We start from the raw sequence: 15,384 nt of genomic DNA, 5'->3' as shown, positions 1-15,384 counted from the left end.
GTGCTCCTACACTCAAATGGGCTAGTGTCCAGCAAAAGACCTTGAGTACATGGGACTACCAGCAACAAACGATACTCATGGACTACCCGAAGAACAGTGGTCCTTGGCGTGGGCCGGGTATCCCACTTGTTCCTTGTCCCAGACTGCCCCTATGAGTCTGAACCCTGCAACCCTGCTCCCAGACCCCACTTAGAGCCTCCCCCTTTATGACTGTCAGCAGGTGCTCACTAAAGCACAGGGGTGGCATAAAGATCTGACTGACCAGCCACCAGAAGGGATAGATGCCATCTGGTTCATAGATGGGAGCAGCTTCTTAGAGAAGAAAAAAAGATGAGCTGGGGCAGCAGTGGTAGATGGATACAGAGTCATATGGGCTCAGGCCCTACCAGAAGGCACCTCTACTCAGAGGGTAGAGCTCCCTCCCCTCACCAAAGTCCTTGAGCTGAGAAAGAGACTTAACATCTGTGTGGACAGCAGGTATGCCTTTGCTACAGTCCATCAGCAGAGGGGCCTGCTGACATCTGAGGGCAAGAAAAAAGAGATTCTGGCTCTGTAAGGGCCCTCCATGACCCGGCCAGGCTGAGGAAGAGACTCTGGTACACCTCAAGGGGAAAGAAGACAGTGCTACAAAAACAGGCAGAGGCCATGATAAAACAAATGCATCAATGTAGTCTCATCCAGACATTTTCAAAAACTAAATATTATGTCACAGGTCTCAAGTATCTCTTGGAAGAGATAGTACACTGATGTATACCATGCCAAAAGGTAACTGTTTTCAGGAAAGTTGACTCTGGCAGGAGGCTCCATGGGGAACGGCCTGGATCCTACTGAGAAGTGGACTTCACAGAGATAAAACCAGGAAAATATGGTTACAAATGTCTGCTAGTATTTGTAGATACCTTTTCAGGAATAGGTAGAAGCATTCCCCACTAAGCAAGAGACAGCCTCAGTTGTCATCAAGAAGATACTGATAGAAATCTTCCCCCGATCTGGAGTGTCCAAGTTAATCTGGTCAGACAACGGCCCTACTTTTGTTGCCAAGGTAAGCCAGGGTGTGGCCAAGTATTTAGAGATCGATTAGAAATTACATTGTATCTGCAGACCTCAAGTTCATGACAGGTAGAGAGAATAAATAGAACTCTAAAAGAGATCCTGACCAAATTGACCATGGAGACTGGCGTAGACTGGGTGGCACTCCTTCCCTCTTGTTCTCTTCAGAGCAAGAAATATCCCTTCCAGATTCAGCCTTAACCCCTTTGAGATATTATATGGGGCCTCGGCTCCTCTGACTGTATTAGATGTTACTGAACCAACATGTCATAGTAATAATGATTTGTATGCCAGGCTAAAAGACCTACAGGTATACAGAAAGAAATGTGGTCACAGCTGGCAACAGCCTATGCCCCGGGTACCCCTGAGACATCTCACCAGTTCCAGGTCGGAGACTCGGCTACATAGAACGACACCGAGCCCAGACACTCAAGTCTACCTGGAAAGGATTCTACCTGGTGATGCTGATCATCCTGACAGCTGTCAAGTCTCAGCCTTCACCAGCTGCGTACTAGCTGTTGGGACTGAGAGCTGGGACCTAGAGGGACACTCAGATCTTCAAAAAGCTCCCTAGATCTGCACATCAGATAAGTGGATACATCAGAGACGTGACTAGTGGGGTTACTGTTATGCTCACTTGAAACAAGAATTTTGTTTCCACTGGGTTCCATTCAGATAGGTCCCCCAATCACAGGTGTGGGGGTAAGCTTGATTTCTATTACAAATGATGTAACATCCCCTTACTATGAAGACATTACTGCCTTAGCACTCCTAACACTTCTTGGAACTGTGCCTCAGGGATCACAACCTGTATAAGTTTAGAAGTTCTAAAAGATAATCATGACCTTGGTGTGTGGGTTCAGATAGTGTCCAGATTGGAATCCTGATGCTAAAGACTTAGTAAGACACAAAGGAGAGTTAAAAATTACTTAGGGCTATCTTAAGGCTGAGTCTAGGTGCTACAAGGGCAGCTACAAGGACATCTATTGGGACTCTGTTTGGGAACCCCACCAACCTCCAATAAGCATCCGTGTAACTGAACAATAATTAGTTCTAGGACAGCTGCCACTCATTATCTGGTACCAGGACCCAATCGGTGGTGGGCATACAGTACTGGACTCACCCCTGGTATGTCCACGAGTGTTTTTAGGCCAACTATAGATTTCTGTGTGTTAATACATCTGATCCCCAGAATTTACTATCATGCTGCTGATAATTTTGAAGATGAATTTGACCTCATACCTAGAAGATACAAAGGAGAGCCTGTTCCCCTTTCTCTAGCTATACTACTAGGAGTAGGCATCACTGCTGGAATAGGGACAGGAGCTGCCACATTGGCCACTGGACAACAGGGCCTTAACGCTCTCAGTACTGCCATTAATGAAAATTTAGAGATACTAGAGAAATCCATCACCCACTTAGAAAAAAATCTTTGACCTCCTCATCAGAAGTGGTGCTTCAGAATAGGAGGGGATTAGATTTATTGTTCCTAAAGGCTGTGTGTTGCCCTCAAAAAGAGTGTTGCTTTTATGCTGATCATACCGGGGTGGTAAGAGACTCCATGCAGAGACTTAGAGAAAGACTAGATAAAAGGCAGAAAGATAGAGATGCTCAACAAGACTGGTTCGAGTCATGATTTACCAGGTCTCCCTGGATGACTACCTTCTCTCTGCTCTAGCTGGACCATTACTGATAGTTTGCTTGGTTTTGATTTTTGGCCCGTGTGTGGCAAATACATTGATTGCTTTTGTTAAAGATTGGGTGGGTACTGTTCAATTGATAGTACTGAGGCAACAGTACCAGTCAGTCAGAGATTCTGATAGAGCCGAAGTGTGAGATGCTACTAAACATTGAAAATAAAATTCTAAGATTAGAATTACTCAGTAATAGAAGAGGGGGATGAGAGAGGGGATGTTAGAGTAGTTTACAACTTATAGTAGCAGACTCATGAGCACAAGCAGTTAAACATACAGGAGGGCAGGCTGACTCATTCACCCTAGGCCCCAGGGCTCTGGATGGGCTGGGGAACAACGGAGATATTCCAGGGACTGGCGAGCCATTAAAGATAGAGAGGATAAAGGATGGCAAGCATGGGAAATTCCTGAGAAAGACATTCACCGGACATGTTCAAGTGAGTAATGAGCACAGACCCCTGCCCCCGATCTTATGATGTTTGCTTAAGCCCCCATTGTGTCCTGCAGATAATGTTCCAGGAAACCAAGGTTGGAGTTTAACCAGATGTTTCGTCAACTCAGATAAACATCCACCCTAGAGAACAGGAACCAAGGACTGTTCCCAGGAGATTAAGCCTGACCTTTCGTGTCACCATGCTAGGAACCCCTGTTCCCCCCCAACTTCTGCCTATATAAACCCTAAGCTTCTGAGCTTTGGGGTCGAACCCTCTGTCTCCTATGTGAGATTCGTTTTGGCCTGGAGTGCTCCGCCAAATTAGACTGCCTCGTGCGTTTACAGCAAGACGGTCGTCTGTGCGTCTTTGGGTTTGCGCTGTCTCCAGACTTGAGCAAGGGGGGCTCCCTTCGGGGGCCTTGCACTTGGCTAACAAATTATTAACAGTTTTCATGATTTATGGCGCCTTAAATGACAGCCATTAACTGTTCTAAATACCTCTATCTTTAAAGCAAATGTGCCCATTTATTTTACATAAATATGTAAGATCCACAATTAAAAAAAGAAATCTTAAGAGCCTGTTATTCTTTTGCTATATCCAGGAAATAAAACCAAGCCCTGCCTTTCCTAACAATGGACAAGCTCAATCTAAGAAAAAGGTTAGGACTTACACACCTCCCTGATATGAATATAAGTACTTTCTGACAGTCCCTGGCATGTCCTCAGGGTCTACACTCCCTAAACTAAAACCCAAAGGTATTCCTTGGCATCACATGTGTGCATTCTGAGGCCTTTTAACATCATTCTAAAGATTCGTGATGCGTTCTAATGTAGCTTAAACAACCCCAACAGCAACCAACAAGAAAAACAAATAAGAAAACCCCCATAGGTCTAAGAAATCAAATCTGTTGGCTCATTTTTTTCACAAGTGCCCTTTTAAGTTCTCAACCAGATACCCCTGCCCTTCTGCTGGGGTCTGATGCTCTGGTTACCCTTGTTCCCCCCTCCCCACCCCAAATTTTCCCTCCCAGCAAATCTAGAAGCTTAGAGTAAAACTTTATAAACAGCAAAAGCTGCCCTCAAAGTCCATACTTCCCACAATTGGTAGAATAAAACCGGTTAAAAAATGTTGATTTGGACCCACACACAGATTTTATTGAGGGAAAAAGAAAAAACAATGGAGAGACAAGACCCAGTGACATGTTAGAATGTGGCTTCCTGACATCCAACACACACGCTTCAGTTATGAGATTGTTCTCTGCTCTAGAAGCAGCCTCACTTGACATTCTAGGCTGATGCCTGTAGCTGTCGCATAAATATTAAAAAGATACAACAACCCAAGCTAGTGCTGGCTCTGGTGGGCCACAGGGCATCTGGGGGGCATTTTCATGTAAATCAGCAAAGCATCTCAATTGACTGCTAAACTCCCAATCTCCATCCCACATTGCCACTGGCTACTCTCTGAGCCCTGCAGCAGCCTCTCTCTTGTGACTCTCTTGCTGCAAAATCTGCTCACATTCTTAGCATCTACCCCCTGTGGTTAATGTAGCAACTCCCAATAACCCGTTAACATCAAAACTCAATAAGCTTGTAATTTGTCAATCAGATTTATACCAGTAAATCCTCCCCCCACAAAACATCCACACAATAAACTCTGAATCACTTAATATTAATATAAACTGTCCACCTAGAGAAGACAAATTGTCCCATTAAAATCCATCCCTTATGAAATAGTCATAACTACCTGTGGCCCTTTAAGGCCACACAGAAGTGGGTCATCTTTCTTCCTCCATCTTGGTTCTTTCTTCCCTTTCTCCTCTCTCTCTGTCCTCTATCTAAAACTCTGTGCCCATCTAACTTTTTTCACTGCCCAATCACAGGCCTTGCCTTATCTTGTGCCTGCCTTCACTGCATACAGACAAGAATCCACTGATAACTGCCTTTGAAAAGCAGAAAAACAAACAAACAAACAAACAAATGAACAAAGAAACAAAAACAAAACAAAAAACCCAAACCAACCCCATCTCTAATATTATACTTCGGGTCTCCAGTACTTTTATTATGAAGGGAAGATTATTATTTCCTCTACAGATCTCTTCAAATACACAAGAATTACCACTTCCATAGGACAGAGTTCCACTTCAACTTATCAGAAGTCCCATTGTTGGCTTTAGGCATTATTGATACAATACACACCCTGTAGTTGGAACCTTGTATGATTTTCCTTTAAACTAGTCCATCATTTGATTCCTCTTAAAGTTTCTATTTTTGGGGTTGCCATATTCTTGGAATATAGCTCTATATGCAGTACATCTTGGGTATAGATATCATTTCATAGTCCAAGAGATCTCTCTTAAGAGGAAAATGATGTCAATAGCTATACTACAAGGCTTGAGGGCCCTTGGCAGTCTAACATGGGCACAGAAAATAAAGTGCTATGTGTAGACACCTTGGCCACAGGGACAAGCCACTGTCACTTCTTCAAGTTTTCAATAGTGGTCTCTCTGACAGACTCAGTCTTATGTCTTAATGCTATGATCACATTGTAGTCTCTGGTGCCTCACTATTTGGTGTTAAACAAAGGGAGAAAAAGTTCTTTTTTGAGTGCTTAATTTGCAAAACAAGACTTGACATAAAATTGAGTTTGGACATTCCAGAATGTAGAGAAATCTCTGTTCGATGATTGCTGTCTGCAAACTGGTACTCTGACCACGGAAGGAAAGACTCCTGTAGTAACTTTTTCTGTAACAGGGATATTGCTTTTTTCTTGACTACTTTGAGCTACTTTGTAATTAATAACTGAATGTTGGCACCACAGTTAACCAGGAACACCACCATTCCATACTCCACTATCAGTTGTACCCTGGTCTCTAGTGGGAAAATTACAATTGGCTTTCAAGAGTCATGAAAAAGGCCTTGTATTGTTATATACCCAACTCCTAACTTCAACGACTGTAGTCTCCAATATGGGAGTTATTTTTCTCTCTTCCACATTCTGGATTTTGGTTGAGTTGGTTTTTAAAACCCACTGAATTCAGTTAATGTTGCTTTCTAGAAAGTTGAGCAATCTCGTTGATCTGACCTTGTACAAGTGTTAAATAACCAGAGTTACCGAAAGTTTTTGAGGGCAATGGGCACATCATTCCTAGAAAACAGGTTGTACTTTTAAGGTCATGATGAAAAACCAAATTAAATAAAACAAAACAAAGTCTACTAGTGAGGCATTCATTTGCCTGAATAACCTATGTACTGTTTGGTTCATCTACTTGATAAAGGTCTCCAGTGGGGGTCTGCTGGGAGCATTGAGTACATACCAGCACTGACAGAATTCCATTTTCTGCAGAGGCAGCCAAATGAGGTGAGGGAAGGATGACTCTGGGACTTGGAAATGTGGCTGTTTGTCTTCCACCAAGTAAAACTAAAGCCTTGAAAAGAATTTCCTGCAAAAACTCTCTCTCTCTCTCTCTCTCTCTCTCTCTCTCTCTCTCTCTCTCTCTCTCTAGAATAGAGTTTTTTCAGGGCATGTGAATGGGAGTCAAGAGGTATTAGAGGGAGCAGAGGGGAGGGGAAATAGAAGAGAAGAGAAGTAGAGTAGTTGGAGAGAGGGGGGAGAGGACAGAGGTTGGAGAGCAAGGCAAGAGTAAGAGCGCACAAAAAACTTTAAAAATATTTATTTATTCATTCATTTATTCATTAGTTTGTTTATTTATTCTACATAAATATGCTGTAGCTGTCTTCAGACACACCAGAAAAGGCATCAGATTGCATTACAGATCGTTGTGAGCCATCATGTGGATGCTGGGACTTGAACTCAGCACCTCTGGAAGTTAGTGCTCTTAACCACTGAGCCATCTCTCCAGCTTTGTTTATTTTTTGTTCCTATTGCAACATTTTTTTTGAAGTCCAGTCAGTGTCTTTGTTCTATCGGAACCAGCATACCTCATTTCAAAGTACCTAGGAGGGACAGCACTTGGCAGAGAGCACCTGGCACTCCTCACTTGCCTGCACCTGGGTGGAGCCAGAGCCCAGGGCTGCATATTTTAGCCCTGCCACCAGCAGGCTCCAGAGCTGTAGTTGTCTTTTCCTAGCTGTGATGGGCTTTGAGTTCTGGATGCTGGCATTGTGTGCCCTGCTGCTGCTAGTCTTGGGGCTGCTGAGCTTCCTGTGGCTGGATAGTGACCTGACACTGCTGGGGGCTGCTTGGATGGGCCGGTGTCCTGGTGAGAATCTTCTGTGACATTCAGTTGCAAGTGGGAGTCCTGATATCTGCTGGGTCTGGTCCTTCTGGGCTGCCAGTGGTTGGTGAAACCTCAGTGATCCAGCCTGAGCCTTTCCTAGGTTAAGGGGTTAGGGAGGAAGAGACTGGATAACGGGAACAGGCAGTCTTACAGCCTGCCCAGATATCAAAATGGAAGTTTTCACCTCTAGGCTGGGAAACCTTTCTAGCAGTTGGTTGCCAAAGCACTCCTAAGAGAGCATCTTTAAGACCTTGCATCACTGGAACCCCAGAGAGCTAAGACAAAAAATACTGGGGAACAGTGAGCTCTGTGCCATGTTATAGTGCCTCTTCACACCAAAAGTGTTTATTTTGGCGTTTTCACTCTGAGAGGTTTTGAAGTAGAATCTTAGACAATCCACCTTTGACTACTCATTGGCCTAGGAGCTCAACATCACAAAAGCCCCAGGTGTTCTTTCTGAGGTAACGTGATTTTTGTGCTCTAGTGGGTATTCTGCCTTTTGCCTTTTGTCTTTTTCTTGCTTTTACATTTCAAAGGAATAGCATTTCACATCCTCTGATCTTTAATTTAGCCCAAATTTAGAAGCAGACATTGTCAGTGTGTGAGGTCAGAATTGAATTTCTTCCAGGACCTCTTGAAAGACCCCGAGGGGGAGACCCTCACTCAAGTCTCGGGATGACGCCCCCCACCCCCAAAGAACTCACACAAGACCATCCTTGTTGTAATCACCTGAGGTTTATAGATAAGAACCAGTGCACTGGGGTCGAGACTCATCTCACGCAGGGGCAGTGGAGTTCGACCCTGAAAGGCTGGGAGAAAGAGTATTTAAAGGGAGAAACCACAACCCAAGGGGGGCAGGGATGGTGTCATTGGAAATGTCGAGAATACTAATGAAAATCACAAGGAGGAGCTTCCTGTTTCTCAAGATTATAAAACTTTATGATTCATCAGTTCCTGGGAGGAGCTTCCTGTTTCTCAAGATTATTCTTCAAGTTTTAATCTAACTTTATGATCAGTTAGTACAGGTAGAGGGCAGAGTCTGGAATTTGAGGTATTTTGGCTTCTTAGGGGTGAAGTTGCATTTTTTTAAACTTCTGACTTCTTGGCTGTATTTTTTTATTCTTTCACTCTTAAATGAGATCCACGGAGGTAGTAATTGATGCAAAGGCAAGAGAAGTTTGATCATTCCCACATGTCTGGGTCATCCTACTTCAAGCAGAGACAACCCTGAGCAGACTCTAACAGGCAGTTATATACCTTGCAGACAATTGGGCAGATTCAAACTATGGTGACTAGGCAGGGTACTATCGGTGGGGTGAAGTGCCCTTGTGGTCCACTGACCATTCTAGGACTTTCCGAGGGGCTCAGATTGGGAGTTACAGGTGGCTTTGTTCAACAGTTTGGCTTGTAGCTCTTCTAGGAACTAAACTACCTCTACTCCTACTAGAAGGGAGGGGTCTTTCTGTGCTCAGAGGTTTGTGGTGGAATTTTCCCACTGGCCTCAGACTGACCCCAATTCTGACTCTTTCAAGTGCTCCTTTAAAAACAGGGGAGTCACATTCAGTAAGTGCATGGCATGTTCACAGTAGACTTTGGATCCTAAAGATCTCAGTCAAATTTTCCTGGTCTCTTAAGACAAGTACCCAAAGTTTGTGGTGACATTTGCTTAGAAGTGATAGTTCAGAAGACAACATTATTCATGCTGAGTGGTGAAATTGTCCGGAGTAGTGGCAGGGCATGCTAAAACTGATAACATATTTTGTCTCCCTGCCTCCCTGCAAAACTCATCGTTACAGACCAAAATCTTTCTTTTTTAGTGTGTCATTTTTTAGGGCATAACTTGTGTAATCTTCGCAGCCAGTGCACAGAGAAACAAAACTGGAAGGGACCCAGTTACTTATTCTGAATCTCCTGTTTCAAGGGTAAGAAAGTTGAGTCCAGGCAATTATTTTCTATTTAGAAGCTTTAATTTTCTTTATCAAACACATAGATAAATAAAGTCTTAGAATGAAACCAAGTTAGAATCAAGGCTGGAAATTTTACCAAGAATTATGAAATATTCAAAATATTGGATGGGTGGAAAACATTTTTCTTCTTAAGAAGTCTTAGGAGATTTGAAATATTAAATTCCACATGGTAGGTTTGTCATATTTATCGATATGGTTAAAAGATTATTTAGTCTTTTTTTTCTTTTATTGTTTGAATCAGTTTCTCTACATGGAATTCTAGCTATTCTGGAATTCATTGTGTAGATCAGGCTGGCCTTGAACTCACAGAGATTCACCTGCTTTTGACTCCTGGTTGCTGGGATTCAAAGTGTTTGCAATCACCTCCCACTCCTGTTTCGCTTCTCCGTGATATCTGAGCATCACTATCCCAGCCAACTCTCCTCCTTCCTTCACAGAACAGGCACTGGCTGACAAGGTGGTGTGGATTACTGGAGCATCAAGCGGCATTGGTGAGGAGCTGGCTTTCCAGTTATCTAAACTGGGGGTCTCTCTGGTGCTGTCAGCCTGAAGGGGACAGGAGCTTGAGCGGGTGAAGAGAAGATGCCTGGGTGAGTCAATTCCTAGCAACAGCCCTGCTTCCTAGCAGTGAGAGTCCAGATTTAGTGCAGCTTTGCAAGTCAGGGAAGGAGGGATTGTCCTGTGCAGTTCGCACTGGGTCCTGAGCTTCACATGTGCGTACTCCCCAGACCTCCTTTTCTGTTACCTCTTTTTTTTTTTTAGATCCAATTGATAAGATATAATTGCCCACTTAAACATACAAAGCCCAGTACCATCCATCCATTAAGAACATTGATAACAACCTGTAAATACACAGAGCAAAATCTTTATGTCAGCCTCCACTGTCCTGCCATGGCTTCTCTCTCTCCCTCCAGTGTCCCTTCCTTTTCATTCCAGTCTCCTCCTCTTCCTTTTCTCCCACCCATCCTACCTTCTCCTCCAAAGACAGGCCTTCTTCTATCTTATACCTGCCCCTCAAGTGTATTTTACAAATTCAATGGGGAGGTTTTGATGAACTCAAGTAATTCCTGAGTACTTGACTAGGCAGCTCTCCTTGGGGCAGTGTAATTAGCATCAAAATAGATTACTCCAGAGCAAACCACAACCTTTCCCCCTTTTTGTCCAGCTATTAAGCCTTTTCACTTATATATAAATTGAGTACAATTATTACCATTCTACAATTTATAAAACATACGATATACTCAACACCCAGTCCATCACTATATCAGTTAAACAGCACATTCAGTTATCCATTCCAGCTAAAGAAAGGCTGAAAATCTATATTATATCTTGGCTAGCTTGTATACTATGTGATAACTATCAAATAAAATATGTATATTCAGAATTAAATAGCCTGATAGGCTATGAGACTAAAATCAGTCTTCAACCCCGTTAGAAATCTGAGAATGACCAAATATCTATACACAACGGAAGCCTAACACAGCCTCCAGAACTGAGAGGTTGTAGAGAAAAATCTCGACTATCACAGTCCCATTAGCAAAATGTGAGTGCAAGTCTTCAGGCTTCTGGCCCAAAATCATCTGACAGACCCTTGAAATGCAGATTATGAAGGGCTGATTACCCCATCTTGGCAGGGTTTATCAGTCAAGTATTCTGCATAATTTGTCCTTTTCTGGACAGCATTAGTCTGCAGATGAAATAGGCAGTTTTGTCTAGTGTCTGCCTAGCCACAAAGTATTGCCTCATTTGAGGTAGAAATGTTCAAATTCTTGGTTAAATATGCGAAAGGGGAACTGTTAGGAGCAGATGTGTCTCAACAAAAGATAAATAACTTTATGTGTCAAATTTTGTGGATTTCTGACATTTTAAAAACCATCTACCTATATAAGACAATCTGTACTGTTGTCTTTATATCTTAACAATATCTTGAAAGTACTCTCACAAAGTCAGCAACATGTTTACTATTTGGCTCCTAACTCACATGTGTATTCAACTCAGAAGTTTGTAATGATATTGAAAGACCACCGGGGTGGGGAAGACCACTACTCAAATCTCGAGATGATGCAACCCCCAAGAACTCACAAGAAACCGGTCTTGATATAATGAACAAGAGGTGTATTTGAGGAACCAGAGCTCTGGGGATGACATATATCTCACACAGGAGACAGAGGAGTCGACCCTGAGTTCAATTAGGGGAAGGTATTTATAGGGAAAATTACATAGGTGGTTGTCAACAGTCACACAAAGCAATTTCATTGGTTTGTAACTTGGGCTCAGTTCAACTCTAGGCCACCCTGCTTCTGGGGCAAGCTGACCCTAGTTCTTGTTTTTCTCCAGACTGTTGAGTCAGGCCTCATCGAGGCCAGATGGTTTGTGGTGGCTATAGCCAGGCTACATCCCCAAAACATGTTATGTTATTCTTCGCTGTGAGGTGCACTTGTCCTCACAGCAGGGTCAGTGGGGATAGTTTAAAATCTTTATTTTTTCACTATCAGTAGAAGTACTTTTAAACTCTTTTAACAAATAAATTCTATATTAAAACAAAGATACGATTTTAACTTAGTTACCAAAGTGATTATGACTGTACAACTCAATCTAGCTAATTCCTCCCTGTTAAGTTACAACCAATTTTAAGTTCCTCATAAAAACAACTTTAGAATAACCACTTCAACCCGCCTAAAGTCCAGGGAATTAGGACAACGACTCCTCCATAACTTCTTCAGGCTGTACAAGGACATTGAGATATTCTTGGGGATAAAGGAATAGGAAGAAAGAAGCAAATGCTGTATCCTTTGTGTCCTGATTGGACCTAGGTGAAAGTTCTTGAGATCAGGAATCCAAGTAAGCACATTCTGCAAAATACAACTCTCAAGACAAAAGTTTAGAATTGAGATATCTTGTCTGATTCTCTGGAATCATTTTTTCAGGCTGTCTACCTCTATCAAATCCCATCAGTATGACTCTGTGAGGTTTCCAGAGCCTAATCACATTTTTTAAAAACACAAAGACAAAATCTTTCTCCCAAAATACTGTGTTCCTTAGTCTATAACCAGAAAACCTTTTATCTTGTACTGTCTCCCAGAGTAATAATATAACCATAAAACTCAAAGTCACACCCATTATGAAGATTAACCAATTTTTTTTAAAAAAGTAAGCTAAACAATGAGCCGGATAGGCTTTTGTACTCTGTGATATCAGGAAATGAACCCAAAATTCTTGTTAAGAGAATCTGAGCTTCCTGTTTTGGTAAATATCAAAAGTAACCACAAACCCTTGCTAGCCAGCATCAATGAGCCATATGGCCTTTAGCGGGATAATTCATAAAACAAACCAAATACCTTCTATCAATTCCAATATCAATAAGTAACATATAAAACCAGGACTTTAGCCCTAAATATATCCATCTGTTAAGCTCTCTACCTGGAGCCACAGATTTTCCTTTAACCTTAATAACTTCTCTAATCTATGCCTGCATTCACTCTCCCTGGTGTTACAGACATTTATCACAACTCTCTACTTGGAGTTTGTGACCAACTTTTCCCTAAGTTCCAAACCATAGATGAAAATCCCCACATGATTCAGGTGATCTCTTTATTCTCTTCTTTCTAAAAACAAACTTAATCACCTTTTAATAATACCTGTAATTAAGAAGTAGCTTGTGTAACTAGGATTTCAACCCAAAATTCCCATGGAGCCCACGTTAAAAGGAAAATGAGCATCCTGAAAGACTTTCTAAACAACTTTCTTAAAAAAGCAGCTTTTAATCTCTAACTCTCTGAGCTGCCATTACTTATTACACAGCAGGGGACCGATAGTCTGTTAGCTCAGGCTGCTTCCCTGTTTCTTTGTTTGAATTCCCGCCCTTAAGATATCACTTGACTTAATGTGGTGCTGGCTTCCTCTTACTTTGAAAATAAAAACTTTCTCTCAACTATTAGGATTACTAGTGAATTCTTACCCATCACATTAATTCACTATCTGTTGTTGTAAAAATAAAAAATAAAAAATATAGTTGTCTTTTACTTCTCTGGGTCCGCTCTGCGGTGTCCCAAGATATCTGCTAGATATCTCTGCGAAAACATATCCCACCTCTGCTGCGGTGGCCCAGTGTCTCCAGCCGCTGCACACTTTCTTATACTCAAACCCTCACATAAAAGAACACACAACGCAATAATCTTAGACCCAATCGGTAAGATATTAATTGCCCACTTAAACATACAAAGCTGGTACCATCCATCCCTTAAGAACATTGATAACAACCTGTAAATACACTGAGCAAGATCTTTATGTCAACCTCCATTGTCCTGCCATGGCTTCTTTCTCTCCCTCCTGTCTCCCTCTTCAGTCACCTTTTAAGCAGCCTGGCTTGCTTGGCTTTTTCTTCTTTCCAGCCATCCTTCCATCATTGTTTTTATACCAACTTTTGATATTGAGGGGCGAGTAAGCTGGTGCTGGTGGACTTTAATGATCAAATGGCTCAGGTCTTTGCTTTAGAACAGGGCCTTATGGGCACAACTAAGGAAATGTAGTTAGGAATGAATTCATTTTGCCTTATGTCAGATATTAAATTTATGGGTGGTGCGCATGCATGCCTGTGCACGTTTGTGTGAGTGTGTGTGTGTGTGTGTGTTGTGTATATGCGTGCATGCGTATGAATGTGTGTGTTGTGTTTAGAGGTATAAAATGAAAGGAAAGAAATAAAGTTTAAAAATGAACTGAAGGCAATACTTTCTATATTTACACAGTTCTAATCTTGTCACATTCACTTAATAGACGTTTCAGGAGCTGTTTAACATTTATATAGTCTTAAATCTCTGTCTCTCTGTTTGTGTACACACACACACACACACACACACACACACACAAACACGACTCTGCTCTGGCATGTGTTATCTCTGTCTGTTATTCTTCTGTTATCTTTTTCTTTGCTGACTACATTCACCCAGGGATATAAAAGATAGAAGCGTCTTTGCCCTATCTCAGCAGTCACAGGCTCTCTTCATGATGCCACTTGTGTTTTAGTTCTTTGCCTTTTTGAAATGGCCATTGGTCCTCCACCGCAGAGACCTGTAAGGCCTGATTAATAAGACTGTCAGCAATGCTGAGCTGTGAGGACTCCTGGCCTCCATTTCTCTTTGTGGTCACAGGTACAAGCCTTGCCGGGTTTTTAGTCACGTTCTTTCTTGTCTTTGCCCGCAAAGGCAAAGAACCCATTCCTCTCACAGTCGGTGTACTTGCTGGCTTTTTTTTTTGTGTGTGTGTGTTTCTTATTTTATTTTAAAAATTCCAGAATAATCCAATTCAGTTGTTCCTCTGGTGATCAGAAATACAAAGAATCAATTATCTCTCAATGTCTTTAGGTAAGAATCCTCTTAAGGACTGCACTTCTCCTTATTTACTGTCTGGAGTTCTTGGTCCAGGGAAAGAAGTTTCTATCCACTGTCTACTACTGGCCTTCTCAGCTTCTTACTGATTTATAGTATACTCCCCAAACCCCGCCCTTCAGTGTTTCAAGACAGAGTTTCTCTGTATAGCCCTGACTGTCCTGGATCTCTATGTATAGACTAGTCTGGCCTCGAACTCAGAAATCCACCTGCCTCTGCCTCACAAGTGCTGGGATTAAAGACATGGGCCACCACAGCACAAGTCATCCCCTAAAAATTCTTAGGTCTGATCTCTTGATCTCTATATTTTGATTGTTGTGGTAATGCTTTTTTCAGGTGTCTGTCTGTCTGTCTGTCTGTCTCTCTGTCTTCCTTCCTTCTGAAAGACCCCCGGAGTGGGGAAACCCTCACTCAAGTCTCAGAATGTCGAGACTCCCCCAAGAACTCACACAAGACCATCCTTGCTATAATCACATGAGGTTTATCGATAGGAACCAGTGCACTGGGGTCGAGACTCATATCCCACACAGGGGCAGTGGAGTTCAACCCTGAGAGGCTGGGAGAAAAGGGTATTTAAAGGTAGGCCACAACCCAAGGGGGGCAGAGGTGGGTGTCATT

The 15,384-nt window shown here is 42.4% G+C and overlaps 1 pseudogene; it reads left to right on the top strand.

Annotated features, from left to right (window-relative positions):
• LOC116906130 overlaps positions 1-15,384 on the top strand; it is a 31,046-nt pseudogene that overhangs the window by 13,315 nt on the left and 2,347 nt on the right.

The sequence above is a fragment of the Rattus rattus genome, chromosome 7 (genome assembly GCF_011064425.1).
Source record: "Rattus rattus isolate New Zealand chromosome 7, Rrattus_CSIRO_v1, whole genome shotgun sequence".
Taxonomy (NCBI): domain Eukaryota; kingdom Metazoa; phylum Chordata; class Mammalia; order Rodentia; family Muridae; genus Rattus; species Rattus rattus.
This window is presented reverse-complemented; position numbering and strand designations above follow the sequence as displayed.